This window comes from Podarcis pityusensis (assembly GCF_964106645.2).
Source record: "Podarcis pityusensis genome assembly, chromosome: 11".
NCBI classification, from domain to species: domain Eukaryota; kingdom Metazoa; phylum Chordata; class Lepidosauria; order Squamata; family Lacertidae; genus Podarcis; species Podarcis pityusensis.
Genome location: NC_138036.1, coordinates 55,054,601 through 55,081,403, shown reverse-complemented (window position 1 = coordinate 55,081,403; position 26,803 = coordinate 55,054,601). Strand labels below are relative to the sequence as shown.

The 26,803-nt window shown below is 41.9% G+C and overlaps 1 long non-coding RNA gene across 1 annotated transcript; it reads left to right on the top strand.

Annotated features, from left to right (window-relative positions):
• Positions 1 to 1,094: 1,094 nt before the first annotated feature.
• On the top strand, positions 1,095 to 25,184 carry LOC308458488. The gene is made up of 4 exons (XR_013977474.1): positions 1,095 to 1,216; positions 1,440 to 1,627; positions 24,473 to 24,598; positions 25,077 to 25,184. It is a non-coding gene; the product is annotated as an uncharacterized lncRNA (long non-coding RNA).
• Positions 25,185 to 26,803: the final 1,619 nt, after the last annotated feature.

Here is a 26,803-nt window from a genome sequence, read left to right as displayed (position 1 = left end):
TAAGTCATCTCTCCTCCCCTCCTTTCTGTGACTTAAAACTGGAGAGCAAAGTTATCTGATTTCAATGAACTTACGAGTTAATACTTCAGAAACTATTTATTTAAATATACCTTAAAATATACCTTTAGTTTTATATATTGTTTAACATTTCAAAGCCCCTCACTGGAGTCTTATGAACAAATGACACCTCAGGTGAGATGAGTGCTACAGGTCTTCCAGCTTACTCACAGTAGTAATAAGTACTAGTACAATGAGACTTACTCATGGATAAGGTGTGCACAGGATTGCAGCCTTTAAATGAAAACATTGTACATAGAATTATGACTAAAGCATGCTTTAAATCACAAACTAAAACAAACAGCTTCCATTGTTATTAGTACATGGATATGAGGTGGAACGGTAATCTTATTAAACATGGATTTTGAGGGGCATCTTCTCTGAGTGTTTTGATAGTCTTTGACATTTTACCTTAACATAGCAATTTAAATACTAATGTAAAATACAAACATGAAAGACTGTAGAGATCAGATAACTTGGGGGGGGGGGAATCTAACACCACATTAAAAATCTGGTAACATTATTAGCTGCATAAAAAGATCAGAGAAAAACTGATTACTGTGTCACACCCTGCAAGATAATAGAATAATAATCTGTCAAATAATTAAAGGCTTACTTTAATAATACAGAAGCTGCTTCTTCCACCAGGCTTTTCTGGAGATAGCTGTGAGATGTGCTACATTTACCTTTAGGTCCCTCTCTTTCACACAGGCTCACAGCGGACTGTGTAAACCTCAAATATCTTTTCTTCTGTCACTCATTTTTATTTGGGTTTGGTGACACGAGCTATTTTTGAACCATTTCAACAGGAGGCGAAGAAACTAATCTCCGTCTGTAGAAGTCTACAACACATGAAGTGGAATGGCCAGACAGCTACAAGGCATCAGCTTTGAATGCCGCATTTGATCTCTGCTATAACTTTCAGGCAAGTGTCACTGATGTCATAACTTGGCTCAAGGGAAACAGTTATTCTTTGACAAGTGCACCTCTTAGGAACATGATGCCATGTGACTCGCAGGAACACAGCCCCATCTCCTCCAAGACAACAGAGAGATCTAAGCAGCGTACATTCTATAACATGTCTTGTTTCAGGACTGCGTTACTCAAGCAAGTGACAGAGGGGTCGTTTGGGGGGAAATCTTCTTTGAACTGCTGGCTGGTAAGAACACCTGGCTGGGTGCATGGCAGAAACTCTGGCTTAGCTGTTAATGCTGCGCATAGCAAAGGGATCTGAACTCAAGGGCAGTCCCAAAGCTTTTAAGAATGTGCGACAAACATAGCACACCTACTGTGATGAATGAATAAGCAGAGGCTTTTCTCTGCCTCTGTGCTAGAGGTCAGGATTTATGCACTATTCTTCATGAGTTTTTCTTCAATTACAGTCATATCTTGGATGTTGAACAGAATCAGTTCCGGAAGTCCGTTTGACTTCCAAAACATCCGGAAACCAAAGCACGGCAGCCAATTGGAAGTCGCTTCCGAAAATCGTTCGAAAACCAGAACACTCACTTCCGGGTTTCAGTCATTCAGGAGATGATTTGTTCAGGAGCCAAGGCATTTGAGATCCAAGGTACGACTGTATAGGATGCTACCTGTCATGATCTAGAAACATAGGTAAAGGTAAAGGGACCCCTGACCATTAGGTCCAGTCGTGACCGACTCTGGGGTTGCGGCGCTCATCTCGCTTTATTGGCCGAGGGAGCCGGCGTACAGCTTCTGGGTCATGTGGCCAGCATGACTAAGCCGCTTCTGGCGAACCAGAGCAGCGCACGGAAACGCCGTTTACCTTCCTGCTGGAGTGGTACCTATTTATCTACTTGCACTAGATGTGCTTTCGAACTGCTAGGTTGGCAGGAGCTGGGACCGAGCAACGGGAGCTCACCCCGTCGTGGGGATTCGAACCACCGACCTTCTGATTGGCAAGCCCTAGGCTCTGTGGTTTAACCCACAGCGCCACCCACGTCCCAAAAATCTAGAAACATACTCTATATTTAATATTTGTTCCATCTGATTTCTATTTTAATTAGAGTTGAAGCCTAGCCTTGTCATGGGCAAAGCTAAATACCGTATTTTTCGCTCTATAAGACGCACCAGACCACAAGACGCACCTAGTTTTTGGAGGAGGAAAACAAGAAAAAAAATATTCTGAATCTCAGAAGCCAGAACAGCAAGAGGGATTGCTGCGCAGTAAAAGCAGCAATCCCTCTTGCTGTTCTGGCTTCTGTGATAGCTGCGCAGCCTGCATTCGCTCCATAAGACGCACACACATTTCTCCTTACTTTTTAGGAGGGAAAAAGTGAGTCTTATAGAGCAAAAAATACAGCAACAGAGGTGGTATTATATTTCATTTATTGGTCGCTGTTATTATTAGGAAATTGCATTGTACTGAGTCAGACCGTTGATCCACCTAGCTCAGTACGGTCTACCCTGACTAGCAGGATATTTAGGATATCAGACAGAGGCCTCTCCCAGTCCCACGTGGAGATGTTAGGGATTGAACCTTGGACCTTCTTCATGCAAGCAGAGGGTGTGACCCTTATAAAATGTACCGAGAGCTGTGCACATATTAAAAACATGGCAAGTTCTGCCTACAATTGAAAAGAAAATGCACGAAAGAAAAACCAGATGGGGAGGGAAGAGGAAAACATACAGACTCTGCCACCATTTCCCAAAGTTACGTAGGCTGCAATCCTATACACATTTATCTGGAAATAAGTCCATTGAACTCAAATAGGATCTCCTTCTGAATAGATACACATAGGCCTGTCTTCATAGTGGATCTTATAATGACTAGGTTACATGGAGACACTTCAGGAACAAACACTTGGATTTTGGTTTGTGAACAAGAAGAGCTCCATTATTTTCTGTTTTGCCCTTTGCACATGTTTCTTATTGATGGAATTTCTCCATTAGTGAGCAGTAACTTTTAAATGTCTTCCTTTGAAAATCCGTGTGGAACAGCAACCCATTCTGTTCTTGAACTTACCACTTGTTTTGCTTGGGACTTGTATGATTATGTAACTGGGTATGAAAATGTGGGCTCATACATGACAAAATACCATTGGTGGGAAGAGAATGGCTCTATAAACACACCCAGTGTAGTTATTTTCTGCCCTTGCTGGAGGCAGTACAAAAATGATAATCCCTTCTGTGGTCGTGCTTATTTTATGCCAGGGTGGGAGCAAATTCATAGTGTTCCAGTGGCATGATTAGAGGAATGGGCTGAAGCTTAGTGGCAGAGTGCATGTTTTGAATGCAAAGTCTTGGATTCAGTCATTGGAAGCTGTACTCAGGAAGCCAGGATGGAAAATAGATCTGCATCAGATAATGGAGATTTGTTGCCAGGCAGGTCAAGCCATAGTATTTTTATTTATATTTTACTTGCTCATCCGCAAAAAGAGCTGTCTGACTGATGGGATGTGTTTGCATCTAGCACACTGTTAGAATGTTGTGGTTCATTATTTAGCTGCTGAATTTCAGCAACCTCTGGCAAACGGCTATCAGAAAAGAAGCTTGGAAAAAACAGAATTTTAACTTTCAGGATATTATGACTTGCATGATATGCTTTGATTAGTCATACTGTGAACACTTAACACCCTTATATATATTTTCCGAGGTGAAGGAAAACACAATGAAGCAGTAAGTAAAAGGATCCTGTCCTTACTGATGCATCTTGAACTCTGCCCCCACAGCCCTCCACATTCTTGACAATGTATGGCAAACCTGTTGACCTGCAGACGTAGCTGGACTAAAGCACCCATCATCTCCAACCATTGGCCATGATGGGTGGACCTATCTGGAAGTCATAGTCTTTCATGTGGGAGGTCTTCTGCAAAAGGCTGTAGCTCATTGGTAGAATATATAATAATAATAATAATAATAATAATAATAATAATAATTTTTTTTTATTTATATCCCGCCCTCCCCAGCCGAAGCCGGGCTCAGAGCGGCTAACAACAATACAACAGTACAACAGTACAACACAACACAACACTCTAAAATCATTCATTATAAAATTAATTCAAATCAAACCAATGGCAACCATTGGGCCAGAGCTCCGTGAAGATTGCCGAAGGAGGGAGTCAGGCTGTGCCCTGGCCAAAGGCCTGGTGGAACAGCTCTGTCTTGCAGGCCCTGTGGAAAGATGTCAAGTCTACTTTACATGCAGGAGGTTCTAGGTTTCTTTCTTTTCTTTTTTCTTTTAATGCTTTTTATTAAGATTTCATTTCAAATACACCAACACCAACAAAAATACACAAATCTTTCAAATCCTTTTACATCTGTCTTACTTTACTCTCCGTAGGGCAGTTGACTTCCCTCCTTCCCTTCTTCAGGTTTTCTTATTCCATTCCCTAATTCACAGTTCCTTAATAATAACTAAACCATGACATAAGATTTATTTCAGTCCTGCTAACGTCTTCAAATTTCTACAGTTCTCACTTATATAGACCATAAATTTACTCCATTCTTTTTGGTGCTTTGTTTCCTCCTGACTACGAATCCTATGGGTCAGTTTTGCTAATTCCGCGTACTCGGCCAACTTTGTCTGTCACTCCTCACAGTTGGTATCTCCTGTGTTTTCCATTTTTGGGCTATCAAAACTCTGGCAGCTGTCATAGCATACATATATAATCTTTGGTCCATCTTCTTAATATCCTCTCCTATCAAACCTAGCAATAGTTCTTCAGGCTTTTTTGGGAATGTATATTTAAGCATCTTTTTAAATTCATTATAGTTCAGTTCCCAAAACTCTTTCATTTTATCACATGTCCACCACATGTGGTAAAAATCACCATCCTTTTCTTTACATTTCCAACAGATTTTACTACTTGTCCTAGGAGGTCCTAGGTTTCAGTTCGCCAATATCTCCGAGTAGGTCCAGGAGACAACATTGCTTGAAATGCCAGAGAGCAGTGTAGACAATACTGAGGTAAATGGATCACTTTGATGCAAAATCACTTTTCTTACGACTGTTTCTTCACATCTTCAGAACTCAGACCCAGGAGTGTTGAAAGAGGTTCTGGAGTTGGCTGGTTCATATTAAGCACCAATGGGAAAAGAAGGGAGGAAGGGGAAGTGGAGAGCTTGAAAAGTGAGGGAGCACGGGAGAAAAGATTGAATGAAAATGAGCTGAGGAGGAAAGGGGTCAGGGTCTAAGAAGGATGTGTAAAACTACAAGTTGTGAAGAAAAGTTGTGGGTGTAGTAGGATGGAGCAAGGGGGTGGAGTTGTGGTGGGAAATGGAAGACTAGGCCTTGCCGTCAGTGGCACATAAAAGAACAAGTTAAAAATTAAATTGTTTTCTGTCTTCTTCACTAGTTGTGTCAGTCAGGCCCAGTTTGCTAGCAGTGAGTGGTTGCCTACAAATAACACAGCAGCCCATTGCTAGCTACTGTCAAATTATATTTCCAATGACATGCTATTAATGCCTTTTTTTTGTAAGCTAACTGGTTTGGAATACCATCATTTGAGAGTGAGATATTTCAATCACGTTCGGGACTTTTCTAAAAAAAGCAATCCTGAACTGGCAAAGAAACAGATTAGATGACCTTCTAGGTCTTTCTCATGTATAAGAGTTATACTTCTTCTTTTTAAAAAAACCAGTGTTCCATTTGCTTTTATTCTGCTTTTATTTTGATATGTAATGATCAGATTTTCACCGGATTATTTGCTTGAAGGGCTGTAGAACAACTGCCTTGCCTATTAAGAGTATTACTATGGGGCCGAATTTCCTCAGAATTTTTTAATGTCTTCCTGTCGCCATTGAAAGCGATGAGGTTGACCTTGGAAATCAGATTGCTCATTGAAAAACAGAATAGGTGACATGAGGAGCTAATGTCTATAAATGTTGTTGAATGGATGACCTTTTGATAAGACAACATGTGATTTAAAACATGAAACTTTTTTTACACTGAATCAGATTATCTGTAGTCTAGTAATATTTATTCTGAGTACCACCAACAGCACTTATCCAGGTTAAGGTCCCTTTAAGGAGGTCATTGGAGACTTATGGCATTTTGTAATATTTGCATTTATTTTCAAGTGCACAGATTGGGCATAATTGGAGGCACAGCCTAAACATGCCACCTATTGGCTCCTTGTACAATTTAGAACCTTGATTGTATTTTTGTGAGGGTGAATGCTCAGATAGAGTTTGTGTGAGTATCAGTTAAACCTATGGTTGAGAGCCCAAGACTGCCTCTCTTTCTGAAGCACCAAATGCCTTTTCTGAGAAGCCAGCAAGCCACAGAGGGCCTGTTCAGATGCACAGTTCTGATATGAAAAAGCCACACCAAAGGGTGCCTCCAGACCATGGGTAGGCAAACTAATGCCCGGGGGCCGGATCCAGCCCAATCACCTTCTAAATCCGGCCTGCGGACGATCCGGGAATCAGTGTGTTTTTACATGAGTAGAATATGTCCTTTTATTTAAAATGCATCTCTGGGTTATTTGTGGGGCATAGGAATTCGTTCATCCCCCCCAAAAAAATATAGTCTGGCCCCCCCCCACAAGGTCTGAGGTACAGACCCTTGCTGAAAAAGTGCTGACCCCTGCTCCAGACTGTTGCTATTTTGCAGGAGGGATCCAAGAACTTTACATTGGCACAGCAAAAGTGGACTGAAGTGCTCTGTTGCCTTAGCAAAACAAATCCACTTTAGAAAATAAACACACTGAACAGTGTGGAATGGACAAATGGTTCATGGGAAGTAATGTAAACTCCCCATAAGCAAATCAGGATGAATACAGAATGCATTGTCATATAACCAAATCAGAAAGAATGCGGAATAAAGACTGGGCAGTCCAACCACTGTGTGAAAGACGTCAATCTTCTGATCTCAAGTTTTGTGCAAGCAAATCATGACAAACCATGGAGGAGCACAAATTGATCCCTTCCCTCACTGCTTTGGGGTGTGTGTGTGTGTGTGTGTGTGTGTGTGCATGTACAGTATGTGTTTGTTAGGTAAAGTATAACACAAAAGGGATAAATACCCGGAACGTTTTTCAAAGCTAGTTTTTCTGTTTCATAGCATAGCTGGGAAATTAAGACAACTGCACCAAGAGTACATTTGTTGCTTTTATTTGACATCTTCATTAGTTTAGATTGGAATGTATCCGGATTATTAAACTGCCCTGCCAGCAAAAATCACACTGAAAAGGGCTTGTAGTATGCTGCAGATCAGAGCTGTTTCCCCCTTACGCAACCTACTTTAAATGTACTAAATTGTCTCCTATAATCAAGCTATTAGAATGGCATTAAAATATAATCTTCATGAACAGCCTAGCAATTTGTCAAACGTTGCATTAGCCTGCCTGACATTTTAATTTCCAAGTTCTTTATTAGTAGATTGGCCCCCTTGATCACAAATTACATGAAAGAGTCTTCATTCTTCATGTTTGAAATCAACAAAAAGAAGTCAGTCTTCTGACCTCATTTTAATCAGTGTAAAAATAGAATGGCTCTATTAAAGTCCGTAGAAAGTTTATCCATATCAGCAGCAATGTAACCAAGATCTGTAGCATATTGTCATGAGTTTGGGGTGTTGAGATGTATGCCAGCAAATATTAGAATTTATTCAAGGCTTCTAATGAAGGAATGGGTTTCCCAAACCCAAAACTAACTGTGCAGGCAGTTTGAAACGGGCACTAAAATCCCTATTTTTCCTTAGCTAAAATCCATTAACTTGAGCTCTGAGTCAATGTATAAACAAAAACCCGGCTGTATAAACAAGTGCTCAGAGCCCTCTCCTTTATCAGTTCGTGACGGCAAGGATGACCTTGGCTGTTTCAGTGGAGTAGGGATGACATGTCTAGGTCTTATCTTATGTCCTGACGCAAAGACCTAGTCCGGGAACAGCGCCAGAGTGTTTTCTTGGAGTTGGTGACCTCCTGCTCCAAGATAAGAGTAGGAACAGGAATACCCTTTTATGGTCAGAAGTACAGGAAGGAATACCCTTTTATGGTTAAGAATACCGGAGCAGGAACATATGTGATGTCAACCTGCGTGTATAGGCTGACGTGGTTGGATTCCTGGGGAAGGAGGGAGAGGGTGCCTGGAGGATATATATACTACATGAAATTTCTCATTTTTTTGGACTTGCTGTGGACACACCACGCAGGTGCCTTTCTGCTGTTCCTGAGAGCAGAAATAAAGAACTCTTTCTCTGAACCAACACTCGGTGTCATTTGACTTCCTTCCTCCTGTCCGGGAGCAACGCAGACCGAATCGGTGAACTCCAATAAGACTACACTAATTCTTGGAATGGCCAGGTTAGCCTCGTGATGAGGTGATAGCCTGGGTGATGGGCCATTAGGGAGGATTAAGGAGCTCAGTGCAAGACAGAAAATGGGTGGGTCCCCTCCTTCAATAGATAAAGCCAGAGTTTAGAGTAGAGAGTTTTTGGGGAGTTATGTGAGCTAGAAGGAATGCAGCAAGCTGGAGGGCGGGAGAGCAATGTTTGAGAGCAATGTTGGATTTCAATTTGAATTCAAGGCTGCAGATATGGGAGAAACAAGACCCCTTTGGGGTGGTAATGCTTTGAACCCCTCCATCACAGGCTGTGGTTCAATATGTGTGTAAATAAACAATATATCATAAGGAGAGGGAAGGGGGGTGGCACTCTGGTCTAAACTAGTGAGCCTTTTGGGCTTGCCGATCAGAAGGTCTGCAGTTCAAAACCCCGTGGTGGTGTGAGCTCCCGTTCCTCTGTCCCAGCTCCTGCCTACCTAGCAGTTTGAAAGCACACCAGTGCAAGTAGATAAATAGGTAGCGCTGCGGCGGGAAGAAGAAGAAGAGGAGGAGTTTGGATTTGATATCCCGCTTTATCACTACCTGAAGGAGTCTCAAAGTGGCTAACATTCTCCTTTCCCTTCCTCCCCCACAACAAACACTCTGTGAGATGAGTGGGGCTGAGAGACTTCAAGAAGTGTGACTAGCCCAAGGTCACCCAGCAGCTGCATGTGGAGGAGCGGAGACGCAAACCCGGTTCACCAGATTATGAGTCTACCGCTCTTAACCACTACACCACACTGGCGCATTTCCGTGTGCTCTGGTTTAAAAAAAAAATTCCACATGAGATTCTGGCAGCACTACCAAGGAGTCTGGACATTTTGTTGCTGTTGTATCGTCCCTTTTGGTTTCTTTGCTCCTGTTATAATTTTGTAAAACACTTCCTTCTTTGGGTCATTCATGCAACCGGAGGGAGCAGTTGGTTTCTGTATAGTGTGTTGTTGTTGAATGGAACACAGACAGAGCCACCTAACTGCTGTGGACTTAATGAAACGAAACAGCACAAATGAGCACCTGAAACAGCAATGAAAGCAGCACAGAAGATCACTAGCAGGGCATCATCTTTATGACGGTCCCAAGGCCTGGCAGGATAGAAAGGTTGAAAAGAATATATGATAGAAAAGGCCTGACAGGGAGAGAATTCCACAGGGAAAGAGCCACCATATATTTTATTTTTATTTTTTGACTTTTGAAGACAAAGGCATCTAGAAGAAGGCAACACATGAAGCTGAACGTGATGGAATTCATATGGGAGAAGATAACTTGGCCCATTTAGTGCTTTGACATACACCTGGAAAGTAACTTATGACCACAGATACAGTGGTACCTCAGGTTACATACGCTTCAGGTTACATATGCTTCAAGTTACAGACTCTGCTAACCCAGAAATAGTACCTCGGGTTAAGAACTTTGCTTCAGAATAAGAACAGAAATCGTGTAGCAGCGGTGCAGCGGCAGCAGGAGGCCCCATTAGCTAAAGTGGTGCTTCAGGTTAAGAACAGTTTCAGGTTAAGATCAGACCTCCAGAACGAATTAAGTTCTTAACTCGCGGTACCACTGTATGTGTTTTGTAGGGAGAAGGACCATAGTTCAGTGGCTGTGCATCTGCGTCACATGCAGAAGATTCCAGGTTCAATCCCTCTCATCTTCAGGTAGGGCTGGGAAAGACTCCTGATTAAAATTGCCGAGAGCTATAATAATAATAATAATAATAATAATAATAATAATAATAATAATTTATTATTTATACCCTGCCCATCTGTCTGGGCCTCCTCAGCCACTTTGGGCGGCTTCCAACCAAATATTAAAATACAGTAAAACATCATAAAACATCAAACATTAAAAGCTTCCCTAAAAAGGGCTGCCTTCAGATGTCTTCTTTTTTATATATATTTTAATATTTTATTAAGGATTTTCTTGTTTTACAGAAGTAAGAGTAATGCCTCGTATTTTTTTTTTCCATGTAACATTTTTGCAAATCCGTATCATTTGTTGAGGCATTAGAGGGAGAAGAAAAGAAAGAAAAAAGAAAGGGGGGTGGAGAGAGGGAAGATGGATGGGGGTGGGGTCGGGTGGCGATGTTTCTATTATGCTTAATGTATGTAGAGTTTGGTGTCAGCGTTGCTTGTGTTATTCAATCGTGTTCCTTTGGTGGTGAGAGAGGTTGGGGTTGGCCTAGGGTGTGTGTGCTGGTCCCAGGGGGAGGTTACCGTGGGGCGAGGTCCAGGACCTGAGTCGAGGGTCGGCAGACAGTCCTCCATGGGCGAAGCGGGGTCCAGGGCGAGGAGCAGGGCAAGGACAGGAACTCTCGAGGAACAGGACAGGGTGCTGGCCGAAACAGCTCTTCAACGACGTTGCTCCCGCAACCTGGGACCGGGCTGACTCGCCTTTATCTTCTCTGAGGCCAGGGGCGGTCCCGGCCCCCAGGAGACCCGCCTCTCCTGGCCTTAAGGTGAGCACTCCTCCTCCTCTCTGCCCTGAGCCTCTGCAGCTCAGGAGAGGATGGAGGGTTAATGGACCCAGGGGGAGACTCACCTTCCCCTGATAGGGCTGGGAGAGGCGCACCTGTAGGCACTGTGTCTTCAATCACCTCCGGAGCCAGAGAGGATTCACCTGGTGCCTGCTCCTGAGGATCCAGCACAGGTGCAGGTGCTTCAGATCCAAGGCCCTGCCCCAGTTCAGCCGGCCCTGGAGGCAGGGACTCCTGTGCAGGCTGGGGTTCCTCCGGTTCAGCCTCTGAATCGGATTCCCAGGCCACCACAGTGTGATTGTTTGTTTGTGATTGGCTGTGGTGATCTTTGTTTTCGTGTGTGAGTGAGGTGTTTAACTAATAAACTGAAACTGACACGGGGACAAACAGAAGAAGACGCCTTCACCCTGGTATGGCTCCCCTTTATCACATACACAGCCCAACAGGACAATGACAACAATCCACCAACAGCATACAAATCAATATGGCTAACCTGATCCAAAACACCCACCCACCTCACTCACACACGAAAACAAAGATCACCACAGCCAATCACAAGCAAACAATCACACCCTAGGCCAACCCCAACCTCTCTCACCACCAAAGGAACACAAGTGAACAACACAAGCAACGCTGACACCAAACTCTACATACATTAAACATAATAGAAACACCGCCACCCGACCCCACCCCCATCCATCTTCCCTCTCTCCACCCCCCTTTCTTTTTTTTTTCTTCTCCCCCTAATGCCTCAACAAATGAAATGGATTTGTAAAAATGTTACATGAAAAAAAAAATACGAGGCACTACACTTCTGTAAAACAAGAAAATCCTTAATAAAATATTTATAAATAAATAATATTAAAAACAAATAAGCAATACAATTAAAAATACTAAATGTGCTGTTCACTGGCTGTTTCAAAACAGCTCTCAAAGACAGCCCAGAACAGAGGGCATTGCTGTAATAAAGCCTGGTGGTTGTTGCCAGGGCATGGATATGAGGGGTGAAATCCCAGCTGGCACACCAGAATGAAAGATCTTCCTGGTCATGCCCACCAGCTGAGCATCCTGGGACAAAACAAAACCCGGACGCACCCCAAGCTGTGAACTGGAGCACTTTAAGAAGAGTAATATGCATTGGGCTCACCCTGGCAAACAGCCGCCTCAGACTGTGCAGATAGCATTTGACTTTGTTCTTCAACTGTGATAAGAATTTTAAGGTCTTAGATATATAATAAATTTACCAACCAAGCACGTACATAGATCAGCACAGGAAGACCGACCTGAAACCATTTTTGATTCCCAAACTGACCAAATGTTTTCTCTGCAAGGTCAAAGGAAAATGGAAAAGCCTCCCCATTGTCTTTTCCTTCACAAATCCTGTCTTAAGGGTATGTCGTTGTTTGAATAGGGTGAGCCTGTGACCTGGCTCAGGAACTTAGTATTTATCATTACAAAAGACTGGCCAGGCTCCCCATGGTATCCAATCAAGTGAGCATTAACAGGTAGCCTGTCAGACGAGATAAACAACGCACTCAGATTTCTGCTGTAGACCGCCTTTTCTGTGATGTAGGTATGATGTATCTGGGGCGTGGTCTTGGGTTACACCCCTTCTGTGATGTATGTATGATGTATGGAGGGGTATTGAGCTCCAGGGCACGGAATTTAAAATGTCTATATAAGGGCAGACACACCTTTGTTCTGGGTTCCTCCTCCTTTCCTGCGTGTGAGGGGAGCACCCTGTTGCAGCAGTTAATAAAGATCAGTCTTACTGGCTGCTTTGCTTCTCAGTATGCTGTGGTTGGCCTCTGTTATTTTCTCCTACCAATAGGGAACCTATGTAAGGACTCTATATGGGCTCTTGGATACCCCATAAGGGAAAAAGGGTAGATTTTGTTTACAACACAACTTTGGGTCCCCCAATATTGTTGCATTGCAACTCCTATCATTCCTGCCCATTGGCTAAGATGGATGAAGATGATGGGAGTTGTAGTACAACAACATCTGGGGACCCAAGGATGAAGAACACTGATTTGTACTATTCTTGGATAACAGATGATACCCATGGCAGAGTGAGTACAGTGAGTACAGTGAGTACAGAAATAGTGCTTCAGGTTAAGAACTTTGCTTTGGGATGAGAACAGAAATCGTGCAGCGGCAGGAGGCCCCGTTAGCTAAAGTGGTACCTCAGGTTAAGAACAGTTTCAGGTTAAGTACGGACCTCCGGAACGAATTAAGTACTTAACCCGAGGTACCACTGTATATCAGGAAAGGGCTGGGTATTTCCTATTTTGCAAATTCTGCTGGTTCTCGACTACATGTTATGAAGCTTCTTTCACACCCAGCTCAAACAAGTTTCCTGACATGTGGAACATGGAATAAATAATTGGGACATGATCTGAACCTTGCCCCCTGACAAGGCGTTCTTTTATGATGACTGTGATGGAAAGTTTTATGGCTGTTAAGTACTGGTAGTTTCTGACGAGAGCACTTTCTCCATTGCAAAAATAATGTAAATTAATCGTGTTTCCTTCTCACACTTCTGTGGTGTTGGAAGAAACCTTTTAAAGTGTGAAGGAGAGCATGTGTTTAGGAAATTGCCTGCCAAACTCAAGAAGAGGCAGGAAATGACAGCTCTTCTATGCTCTAATGCTATTGCTTGTACAAAGGCACAGACTGAAATGCAATTCAAACTGAAAGAACCTATCCTGATTGTCAACAGTACTTTGCATTCATGCATCTCCCTGCTGTGGCAAAAGTAATGCAAAGGCATTAGTTTTTAAAAGCAAACAGATAGTCCCAAAAAAGTGAGATTATATTGGTTTCTCCCCCTCTTATTTGCAGACTTGAACTCATTTTTAAACTTCTTTGCTCCCCAGTATGATCAACATTTACTTAGGAGACACAGCTGGAATATTTTATATAGTTATAGAATGGGATCATCCTAAACGTAGACTTTTTCCGGAAACCAGCCTCCAGAAATCTCTCTCTAAACAAGTTGAATTTTGGGCTTTTTCACCTAGAGATCTTAGAAAAGGTCTAAACTGCAAAAGTAATACACTGGTAGGAAATAGAATTTGTAAATCACAATCCAGAATTCTCAGCCTACAATCCTAACACCATTTACCGGGAATAAATCCCATTGACTTTGATAGGACTTACTCCTGAGCACACGTGGTTAGGATTTTGCTATAGGAAAGGAACCAGTGAATTAAAGTTTTAGGCAATGGCGTATTGCCCCTACACAGTCATGATCAGTGGAAATCCCCAGAACATCAGTATAGGTGCCATCTAAATCTTATGTCATTAATTTGTCCACTGATGTTATTGAGACCATATGAAATGAGCATCTTGAGAGCCTATTGGCAATAGGCAGAATCTGTTGAGATGCAGTAAGTCAAAACTTCTACTTCCAGTGATTAAAAACACTTCCTTGCTGTCCCTAGATGTTCAGACATCAAGCCAGACCTTCACTCAATACTTTAAGCCTCTGCCACTTCAGTAGTGCTCCTAAAAGTTCTGTATTGATTGTTAGATTGTACTGTAAGAAGTGTTAACTGGTGAATTTAGAGGTTCCCTTTAGCCGCAGGCTGTGTGCTGGACACTATGCAAGCCTTGCAGCATTTCTCTGATGAAAACAGGGATGTCCTAAGGAAAAGCAAGATGTTCCAGGATCAAGTCAGAAACTGGGACAGCTTCTGTAAATCCGGGACTTTCCCTGGAAAATAGAGACACTTGGAGGGTCTGACTGTGTTGTATTATTCTAAAACAAGCAAGTGAACAAAACCTTGTGCTATAATCTCCTTGACTATATCTAGCCATAGTAGGCGTTGATAGTAAGTGTATTTCATACTGTACTCTGAGTGTGCTATGTTTCAACTAGTTTATCAAGGTTAACATTGTTATTTTCTTTTGTTGTATGTCATAGATTCCACAATAATATTTTAACACCGTGATCCAGAATAGAGCTGATTATTGAATGTTAAGACAGGTGCAAGTCTGTATCATAGCTAGAGTGGGTCAACATTTAAATTACATAGAATCACTTGATGTGCAATGTCAATCACAGAAGATGAACTGGCATTTTGGCCAGAATTTCCATCTGTACCATGCATTGGTTCCCAATGTAAACGGGAAGAATAAGAGCCAAACTGGTTCTGCTATTAGATAACCTACGTGGGGTTTTCAGGAGATGGCAAGGTCATGATGGAGGAAGAAACATTTTCCGGGTACTCAGCACTTTGCAGAACCATGTGCTCAGTTGTAACCTAGTGCTCTGTGTAACCTAGGTAAAGGTAAAGGAACCCCTGACTGTTAGGTCCAGTCACGGACGACTCTGGGGTTGCGTCGCTCATCTCGCTTTATTGGCCGAGGGAGCCGGCGTACAGCTTCCGGGTCATGTGGCCAGCATGACTAAGCCGCTTCTGGCGAACCAGAGCAGAGCACGGAAACGCCGTTTACCTTCCCGCTGGAAGGTATTTATCTACTTGCACTTTTTATGTGCTTTCAGGAACAGGGACTGAGCAACAGGAGCTCACCCCATCGTGGGGATTCAAACCGCTGACCTTCTGATTGGCAAGCCCTAGGCTCTGTGGTTTAGACCACAGCGCCACCCGCGTCCCACCTGTGTAACCTAGCCAGGACCAAATTACTGAGGCACTTTTTGAAATTGCTGTTGTTTAACTCTGCCCCCAAAACAAATTGCTCAGGGAACTCAATGTGGTACCCTTTGCATAAATCACCTTTTGCACAGCTTTTTGGGGAAATGGGGTATAGGGAGAAAAGTCTTTAATGGATTACATGTAGTATAATTAAATGAGTATCAGTTCAATTCAATTAATGAAGATGATACTCGTAACAGGACACACAGTCAAGTTCACATTGATTTCCTTATTGTCTTTGAAGGGAGTTCAAGATCATTGATTCTTATTGCCTCATTATGAAACTTTTGCATATACAGTATTTGATCATATTAGCTGAACCATTACAGAAGTTCAGTTAGCATTTTAAACAGTGTTGGGGTATATTAGAGCAAAATTAATGACAGACATGCATTTGGGGTAACCTACTGAAAATGTTTTAATTCAGAACTAAGACTCCTAATGTACAAAACAAACCTAACGATTTTATTTCATTTTTCATTAACCAAGCATTTTTAAAAGAATACGATTGACTAATAAATTATGTGTTAGACATGCCCCATAGAAAACATATTTACATATGGAATTATGTTTGACTTAGCATAAGTAGATGTCCTATATCATCTTCCACTGGAAGAACAGATTTTCAGTATTTAAACATCATACTGTAGAAGTCATGCAAAATGCCATGTAAGGGGATGAATAGCCAGTTTGACCATCATCTCCATATCATGACAGCGGGCAGCATTAGTGACCAGCAGCCTGCCTGGGTTGCCCAATAAGAATGCAAAAAGGAATATCCTATGGAGTTAAGATAAATACTATACAGTAGCTAGCACATTCTCTTCTCCCTGGCTGCAGCTCTTCAAATCTCTTAAAGCGTATAATAGAGAGGTCTTTGCTCATGCGAATAGTATAGAACTTTAAGGGGGAAATTCCATTTACTAAGGACTGAAAGAGACACATTTGCTATCAGCATGCGTGCTTTGGAAACCTCTTGAAAGCAAACCAGAACTACCGGTACTTACTGTGTGGAGCCAACAACATCATGGTACAAAATGCCCACACTCGCTCAGGGGGAAGCAAAACATTATGGCAGTCCTCTTTACAGTAAGCACGTCTAATAGCTATGAGCAATGCTTTTTTTCTGGTGGGGACGCACAGGTACGCATACCCCTAAACATTTTGTGAATCTAACATTGGCCGCATTGAGGGGCAGTGTTTCAATATGAGTAGGAAAATGAGAGTATCCCTAAACATTTTTTTTAAGAAAAAAAAGCACTGGTTATGAGTAGGAAGAGGAGCATAGTGTCAGTTCTGACAGCAATCTGTTTTCAGCAACGTCCCAGCAGCAAATGTAAAATTTGTGCCAAACCTGAGCCTTATATCTATCAAAGATGTGAGATGAAACTCAGCTGTGTTTCATCTCGAAGCTTGTACCCTTAAACTTCTAGTTGACAAATGACTTTGCACTAATATTGAACAATGCTGATCAATACTGGTTTTAATTTTTTAAAAATATATATATTTATATGCTGCTTTTCTGGGCAGTCCAGGTGGCCTACAAAACAAGAAAAAATGTAATATATCCTATATGACTCCAATAAAAAAATATAACATATTCACAAAATTCACAACACACACATATTCACAAAGGTAAAACAAATTCCAGCCTCCATCCGGAGAGTAGGACAAACATTTCCTGAAGGAAGGCCAGTTGAGACAAATGAGGTCACATATGTACCAAACATTTAAAGCCTTCTGATACCACTTTTAACAGTCATGACCTCCCTCAGAAAATTCTGGGAAATGTAGTTTGTTAAAGCTGCTGGCCCCACAGACCAACAGTTCCTAGCACCTGTACCAAATTGCAGTCCCCAAATTCTCCATGACTGTTAAAGTGGTATAAGAGTGAGTTTAATGTACGGTGTGCATGCAACTAGAGTCTTCTAGGCTTCCCAAAAGCCTGAAATATAACCACCCACCCAGTGGCGTAGCGTGGGTTGTCAGCACCCGGGGCAAGGCAAGTAATTTGCGCCCCCTAACCCGTGGATTTTAGCACTGCGAGTGCAAGCGCGCCCCCCCCAGATGTTGCGCCCGGTGTGGCCAGCCCCTTGCACCCCCACGCTACGCCACTGCACCCACCCCAGCTGTACAGGAAGTTCCAAAGGAGTGGAGCCACCACAGAAAAGATCCTCTCTCTTGTGGTCACCCACTTGACCAATGTAGGAGGTCATTTACCTCCAACTGAGATCTAAGTGGGCAAGATGGTAAAGTGCACATGGTCCTTCAGACAGCTTGGATCTGAACCACTTAGGGCTTGAAAACAGCATTTTAAATGGCTTGCACAAAACCAAATTTCCCTTGTCAGCACAGTCTCCTAGAATGAAAAAATGTGGTTCAGGCTAGTTGTCTGTGTTACACATTGGGTACCAGGTGCAACCATTTCCTGACCAGCCGGTCCCAGCCACTTGTGATAAATGAAGCAAGGTTCCAGGAAGTAACAGAAAGCAAAGTAGAATGTCTTCAGCTTCTCCCAGGTGTGATGGCAATGTCTTTTAACTTCTGTCTAGAAGATGCTGCTGTTCATTGGCTACTGCAGAAACACTTTGGTGATCGCTGAATGGGCTAAAGTAGTGTCAAAGGGATACCTTTCCAAAATAACTGCTTGACCCCGGAACTCTTTGTGAACAGTGAATATGCTCATCACTAGCAGCGAAGTAGTTCAAATAAGTATTTTAACAAAGGACAACCTTATTATATCGTTCATGAAATGAGCTGAGGCAGCAGTATCAGCTAATAATGAAGATGAGAAGATATATGCTGTTCTCAGAAGCAACTGCCATTTGGAACTCGATTTGAGATGAGCCTAACGAAGCAATTTTCCTTTGTGGGATCTGGAGGAAACCAAAATGTAAAAACACGACACAATTTCAGTCAGCTTGAATGGGAACACGAATGATATACATGGGTTGCGTCTGAATTGTCCCTCTTCTCCTGCCTATATTTTCCTTGGACTTCTCTAAATGAGCAATAACGTGGCAGCTCCCCTTTAATTGAGATGGGTTGCAAATTACTGCACCAAACAGATGCTTTACAATTACTAATGAGATTTCAAGACATTCAAAATGGAGGAAAATAGCATTCATATGCAAGCATTATTGGAATGTTGATTTTAACTACAGTTCTTTTTTTCAAAGTGCTAATAGAGTACCTCAGGGTAGCTCATGTTTTGCCCTCCAGATGTTCTTGGCTCTAAATCCCATCAGCCCCAGTCAACATGACCAATGGTCAGGGATGATGGGAACTGTAGTCCAACAACATCTGGAGGGCATCACACCTCTTGAGTAAGTAATGAGAGACAGAAGTCCCCTCTGGAATTTAACTGTGCAACACCATGCTCACAAGTTTCTGTACTGGAAAATGGGGTTTTCATTATTACAGAGTAAGACATGAACTAAATTCAGTAAAGCTCATTCCAGCCCAATTTGATTTCCAGTAAAGCCATTTCTTCTTATTTGCTCTGATTCTAGTTTCTTAAACTTGTATCTTAAGGCCTAGGTATGTGTGATGACAGAAGGCCTGTGTGTTTAAACCCAACCCTGCCACAGCAATGTAGAAAGGAAAGGGTGATTTAAGGAGTAAAAGGAAAATAGTGCTAAAAAGGGCAGAACCTCTCCTATCACCCCTACTGCTCATATTGCCGCAGTCTGTCCTCCACCATCACTTCTTTATCCAGGTCCCAATCCAAGAACAGGCAGGGGGAAAAGATTTGGGGTGAGGAGCTGCTGAAGAAACGGGGTGAGTTTTAAACTCTTCCCCTGTGTACCTGTTTTGCTCCTTAAAATCAGTCCTCTCCCCATCACTTGTTGCAGGTCCAGGTTTAAAACACACAGATCTGCTGCCAACTTGTCTCACTTGGCCCTTAGTAAAACTTGCTGAAGGAATTCAGTCTCGTTCTTCCCTCAGATATAATTAGACCCTGATTTAAAGCAAAGCAAATGACTTTGTGTTTTATACAAGTACGCTTAATTTGCATAGCCCCTTTCTAATGGTGTCTGAATTACAGAGAGAATGTTATACTACTGGAAGTATAAAATGCACTTGTATAAATTCTCTTTTATCTATGATTTTCTTCTTAATTTAAGCATCTGCTACATTACCACCATTCCTATATAAATATGGAGCTACAAAAGTCACTGTAGGGAGGGGGGGAATCCCAGAGATTTTAGTGTGGTGCAGTAAAAAGGTAGTTCAAGTGGTTATAATAAAATATAACAAATTAATATAATTGACTACTTCACTCTGGATTTTCTTTTCTTTTCTCTTTTTGGCTGCTAAGATGGCTAGGTACAAAGGAGAACAGATATCCTAATGCCTTTAATTCATGCTTGTATAGAAGACGGAATCTCAGCAAGCTTTCACACAAAGCGTGTTCTCTTTCATAGAGAGCACGTGTTGTGGTGGGATCTGAACAGGCCACCCCTCTGTTGCTGGGCGGGTTAGTATGGATGACCATCCGCAGTGATTCGGTGGTTGGGTTACTGGGCAAATGTTGGTGTTGCCATTTAGGGGGACGGACCAAAGGTTATAAAATCAAGTCACGCAGCACTGACTGGTCTCTTTTGCTGCATGCACCGGATCACCCGCCCACCCTCCCTAATCTAGGGCTATTGCGTTGACCTTGCTATGCTTGTCATGGGGTCTTCTGCTTTTGGGGCAGGGGCCTGGTAGGAATTTTGTCCATTTGGCTGATTGGCTGGTGCCATTTGGTTTTTGCCTACTGCGTAGCAAATCGTCACAACTTGTAAGGTTGCGGTTAGGCATTGGTTAAAAAATTGGTTGGTGGAGGGGTATGGATTTGGCTGTGCCTGCCCCTCCAATGCTGCTGCTGCAAGGGAATTCCATTAAAGGAATCCAGAGGCTTGCCATTCTTTCATCCGTACCCCTGAATGGGGCTTAGGGCCACGCAAGCCCCTGGGAGCATGTGGGGAGACGTGAGGGTCTGGTGCTCAGCTCCATGCTCCCCCAAATATTGTTTTCCCTTACTGGCTTTTGCTGGAATCCGGAAGTCAGTTCTGTCCCTAGGCGTGGGGGTAGATAGTCATAACCAGTGCCTAAGCAACCACTCACATTTATGTATTTTAATAAAGTTGTGGCCAAAATTATGCCAAAAACCCTAAACAAAAATTATGTGTGAATTGTGAATTATTCAGGGGTGGTTTGGGGGACCTCGACACTCAAGTTGCAGCTGCTGACATTTCCTTTTCCACACCTTTGTTAAAGATTCAGAAGCCCTCCCCCTTTTATGCAACCAGACTTCCCGGGGCCACATCAACTGCTGGGTTGAAGAATTTAACAACAAGCAAACCACAACAAGAGTCCTGGGGCAAAATACACAAGCCAGAAGATTTTGGAGACGTGCGAGTCTACATTCCAGCTACCACTAGTGACTTGACCCATAACTGTTCACCATATCACACAGATTACAGTTCTTAAATACTCAAATTGTGTGGGGAAATGTTAGAGAGCATAATTAAATCTATACAACTAATTCTTGATTAAACATCTCAATTTTAGCCCCCAGTACGCAAGAACCCAGTCACACCATATTCCTTTTTGGCACCCAGCACATTCACACACAGAAAACCCCTTTTTGTGGTCATTCTTTACAATAACTCATAACCTTTGGATTATGTTTAATCTACCCAGCTTCCTAGTTGAAGTCCAGTCTATTAAAAAAGGTAAAGGTCAATGCTCAGTTCCTTCCCACCAAGCTTTTGAGACAAAATTCTTAACCTGATAGCATACTTACTATTTAATGGAGTTCACTGAAGATAGGTCATCTGGCAACAGCAGAATCTGGAGATAAAAGCAACACAACCAATTAATGCCTCTTGTCATTGTCGTTGACAGATCCCGCATGGAAGGTCCTTATGTTTTTTAACCAGTTCATTGAAGGCAGCTATCCAACAGGTCCAGCTTTTCTCACCTCGGTACTGATCTTCATCCCTTTAACCCCCACAAGGGATCAGACAACTGTAGTCTCATGACCAAAGAAGTCAGATCTGCCACTGAGCTCGAAAGGCAACAGAAACTTCCTTCCCCTATGAGAGCTGATATAGTTCATTCTGTCCAAGGCTTATAAAGTAGCAACTAAGATGATTCTTACCGCATCCATGTTTGAGAGCTTGAGCAGAGCATTTAAGAGTCCCATAGTAGCACTGACACAACTGACATCCTTCTTGAATCCACTCCTCGTGCTTGATGGCGCCACAACTCCTAATAAATAAATCACAACACATTTTGTAAACTAGAGTTTGTGTGGAGATGCTTCTGTTCCCAAACCGATATCCAGCTATATTATAAAATTACAAATGATATATTCTTTTATTTATTCTAGAATAAGGTGCTGGTTTTGACCTTTAAAGTCCTAGGAGCCTCATACTTACAGGACCGCCTCTCCTGGTATGTCCCACAGAGGACCTTAAGGTCCATGAATAATAATAGCTTAAAGGTCCCGGGCCCTAAGGAAGCCAGACTATCCTCCACCAGAGCCAGGGCTTTTTCAGTGATGGCTCTGACATGGTGAAATGCTCTGTCCCACGAGACTAGGGCCCTGCAGAACTTGATTTCCTTCCACAGGGCCTGTAAGACAGAGCTATTCCGCCTGGCCTTCAATTTGAATTAGCCTGATCCTCTTTTTCCTTTCGTCTTCTATGAAGAAACCCTTTCTGGGACCCCACATTTAAATTCTTCCCTGGTCTCCTTGCTGGCCCTAGTAGGAACAACTTGGCCAGTAAGCCCTGGCGATCATTCAATGTCTACTGACTGGGTTTTTTGTTTTCAAAATGACCCCTGAATTTTTGAATTTTATTGATATTGATGCTGCACTTTATGTTGTATTCTGTGCTGTTTTATGCTGTTTTTAAGTTGCATTTTAATCAATGTTTTATATTTGCTGTTAGCTGCCCTGAGCCTGGTTTTTAAACTGAGAAGGGCAGGGTATAAATAAATTTATTATTATTTATTATTATTATTATTATTATTATTATTATTATTCAGGAACAGGCATTTTCCTCTTCAGAAGTACTTATTTGGGAAACTTTGGAACTGATGTAGATCTTGCCCAAATAATTCACAGCCAGCCATTATTTTCCTGCCCACAGAATGGTAATGCCACATCAACTCTTAAAATGCCCCATGAAGGGAGATCTATATGATCTCTGCAGAATGACCTATGACTGCACTAAGTGAAACTTTCGATGGGTGCTTCTAACACTATCCTTTAAAACTTCAAGAATTCAGAGGCACCACCTGCCTTTACATACCTGATCCTTGTATCATATTCACAGTGTCTTCCAGTGAAGTGTTTGGGGCATATGCAAAAAGTTCCCAGGAAGCAAGTTCCTCCATTTTGACAGCACTGCCTGTTCACTTTGTTACCTGGTGTCAAAGGACAGGGGAGGGGGGAAGGAGAATGAAATTGGTTATCTAGGTCTCTGTTACCGGACTACCTGATGTTGTTTAGTCGTGTCCGACTCTTCATGACCCCATGGACCAGAGCACGCCAGGCACTCCTGTCTTCCACTGCCTCCCACAGTTTGGTCAAACTCATGCTGGTAGCTTCGAGAACACTGTCCAACCATCTCGTCCTCTGTCGCCCCCTTCTCCTTGTGCCCTCAATCTTTCCCAACATCAGGGTCTTTTCCGGGGAGTCTTCTCTTCTCATAAGGTGGCCAAAGTATTGGAGCCTCAGCTCAGGATCTGTCCTTCCAGTGAGCACTCAGGGCTGATTTCCTTAAGAATGGATGCGTTTCATCTTCTTGCAGTCCATGGGACTCTCAAGAGTCTCCTCCAGCACCATAATTCAAAAGCATCAATTCTCTGGCGATCAGCCTTCTTTATGATCCAGCTCTCACTTCCATACTTCACTACTGGGGAAACCATAGCTTTAACTATACGGACCTTTGTTGGCAAGGTGACTACCTCATATTGCTTCAAAATTTAATGCTGAACAGCTAAGTGCTGTAAAGAATCCACCACGTTTCCCATGAAGATTGGAGTTAAGCTAGGGTCTTTATTATAAACAGAAGATGGATTGTGGACACTGATTTTCAATCATTTTAGTATGACTTCTGCACTATGGAATTAGCTCACTTTGTGGTGGTTGAGACGCAAGCAGTTTTTGTATTGTTTGTAGCTTTATTCCATTTTAAACAAAAGGAAGGATTTCTAGGCCCGTGCATACTTAGACTAACAATGCATTAGAACTGTTAAGAAAGCAGTTAAGGTTTTCAGTGTCAGACATTAAGTACAAGAAGGAAGTACAGTCATACCTCAGGTTACAGACACTTCAGGTTGCATTTTTTTGGGTTACGGACTGCCGAAACCCTTAAGTACCAGAATGGGTTACTTCCGGGTTTCGGGGGCATGCATGCGCAGAAGCGCCGAATCGCAACCCGCGTGTGTGCAGATGCGCCGCTGCGGGTTGTGAATTTGCATCCTGCACAGATCACGTTCGCAACCCAAGTGTCTACTGGACAAGAAGCTAGAGAGAGAGAGAGAGAGAAAGAGAGAGAGAGAGAGAGAGAGAGAGACGACAGACAGACAGACAGACAGACAGACAGACAGATAGCTACTTTAACATTTCTTTATTATTTAAAATGTTAGGGGGAAATCCTAAGACCTGTTGTGCCATATAATAAATGTATCCGAAATGTGCTTATTATCTTCTGCTGCAACACAAGGCAGAAATAACAGTTGCAATGTTGCAGGCAGATATGTCAATATATTAGTGTCATTTGCCATTGATTGAATACATATTCATTTAGAATGTTTACATCCTACCTTATAGCTCTGAGAAGCTCTTGCAGCAGCTGACAAAATATTTTAACAATAAAAATTGCGTTTAAGTCTCATTCCAGGGATAGAAATAATATGGTGCCAGGAATATTCAGGTGATGCTTTCTGCCTTTATATCTCTTCCCTGGCATTGCCCTTTGACCTTCTGCTACAGTTTCCATTGGTCTCCGCAGAGCAAGTCTTCCCTGGATGGCAGTTGCCAGGCAACAGCTCCCACTGCTGTTCTCTCAGATGAGGCAGTGGTGCTCAATGGTTGGAGCTCATCATGTATAGCACTGTGGTAAGTGCTGACCCTAATTATAAGTGCTATCACAAATTAGACATGCAAATTCCAGCAATGTTTCTTTACGACAAATATCTCTCTCTGTGCTAATGGGGGGGGGGAGGGTAGTTAATTGTTTGTATGACGAGGATTACAATATAATGAATGTGAATCACTTTAAATGTTTCAAAGGCACAACATATTTAAATGTTTATTTAGCTGACTGAGAACCAAAATGTTAAGCTTTGAGGAAATCTGGGTTTAAACCCTATTAGTTGATAAATTCTACCTCTGTGACATCAGAACCGTAAGGACATCTTTCTCAGGAAGACCATAGAGTACTTTGAAAATTTAAAAGCTCAACTTACCATCTGCGGCCAAAGGAGAGTTGCTTTTCTTTTTCTCCGAATTAAGGTGATTTAAAACATTAAACGTGTACAGAGGAATATTCAGCTTCTCCTGGCTTGAATCCTTATCACAGTTTTCTCCTTCACAGGCTTCAAAAGGAAGAAACGTGTCAAACTCACAGTAGGGGCTAATCTGTCATTTCTGCACATGCTACCATGAAGCAACAGTACACAAAGGTGACGTATTTGTATCAAGCCACATAAAAAGATATATGCAGTATTTTGTTCTTAAAACAGTTTTCTTGAAGCTTCATTTTAGTGGAATAGGGATGGGAAAATCACCTTTGACAGAAAGAAGTGAAGTTGCGTTCTATAAAGTGCAAGTCAGCTAAACTATACTGAGAGTAAGCCCATTGATTTGAATAGGTCTACTCCAAGCATTACTGCATACATTTAGAAGACACATACCCAAGAATCCTGGGAACTGCAGTATATACCCCACAGAGCTATAATTCCCAGAAACCTTAACAAATTATAGTTAAGGGTAATAGAGGCAGATTTGAAATAAATTGGAGAAATCACAGGGTTGCAAATTAACTGGTCCAGATCAGAGATGATACTTAACTATGATGAAGATGAAAAATGATTTTTTTTAAAGAAATAAAAATAGATATATAGCTAAGAAATGTAATAAAGTACTTGGCAATAAATATAACAAGAAATTTAGAAAATTTAGAATTTTAACAAATTAAAGAGGGAAATTAAGGAAACGGAGGAATATAAGGACATTAAGCTTTCATGGTTTGGAAGAATAGCGATAATTAAAATGAATTTTTTGTTTAGAATAATTTTTTTATATATAGAATGTTACCAATTAAGATACCTGAGACAGAGATAAAGGGTTAGCAAAGTAGGATCAAGAAATTTTGTAATGGGGATAAGAAATTAACAAAAGAAGATGGTAAAAAACAAAACGAAACAAAAACAAAAACAAATTATAGTTCACAGGATTCTTGGTGTGTGTGTGTGTGTGTGTGTGTGTGTGTGTGTGTGTGCTTTTAATGTACGCAGCCTCGCGCTGGATATCACTGATAATGGAACTTCTAAGAGAATACCATCATTTCTGGACTTTCTCAAAGTCTCTCAGTGTGAGGCAAATTACCTACAATACATATGTGTTACAGAGGGTGCTACTCAGTCCACCCCCTTGTATATCTTGGTATCAGGGACCGGACATCAGAAATACCTGCCTTTCAGGTATTCTGCACTCCAAGTTTATGGGAAGCTGCTATGAGGAAAAGCGCTTCATTTCTACAATATTAGGTATATACTAACCCTATTAACATCAAGAAAACACCTTCATGGTACACTTTTCGGTGCCTGCTAAAATATTACTACTTAGATAAGATGCTTAGAAAGTTGAGGTAATTTTAATCTGTTTTAGTATTTGAACATTTGTATGTTTTAATGTATGGTTGTGAATTTTTATTTTTATTTTACTGTTTTATCTTTTGTAAACCGCTTTGAGGTCTTTTACAAGCAAGCAGCATGTAAATTTTACGAAATAAATAGAGTAATAATTTTTGAATGTGAATGATCTGCAGCGACATCTTTTGTTTGTTTTACATGAAAAATACACAAAGCAGGTATTTTTAAGAGTTTCCTTACCGCCTCCAAACTGGATTACTTGAACTGAGAGAGCCGCAGTAATGAAAACCCTGAAACAAATTGCACAAACCAAAAGAATGATTTTGAAACGATGCTAGTCTAAATTTCATAGAAACTTAAAGCCATAATAAATACTCATGATAACATGCACAAGAACTACTGTATAGTCTGCCTAACATGACATGCAGGAAAATGAAAAACAAACCAG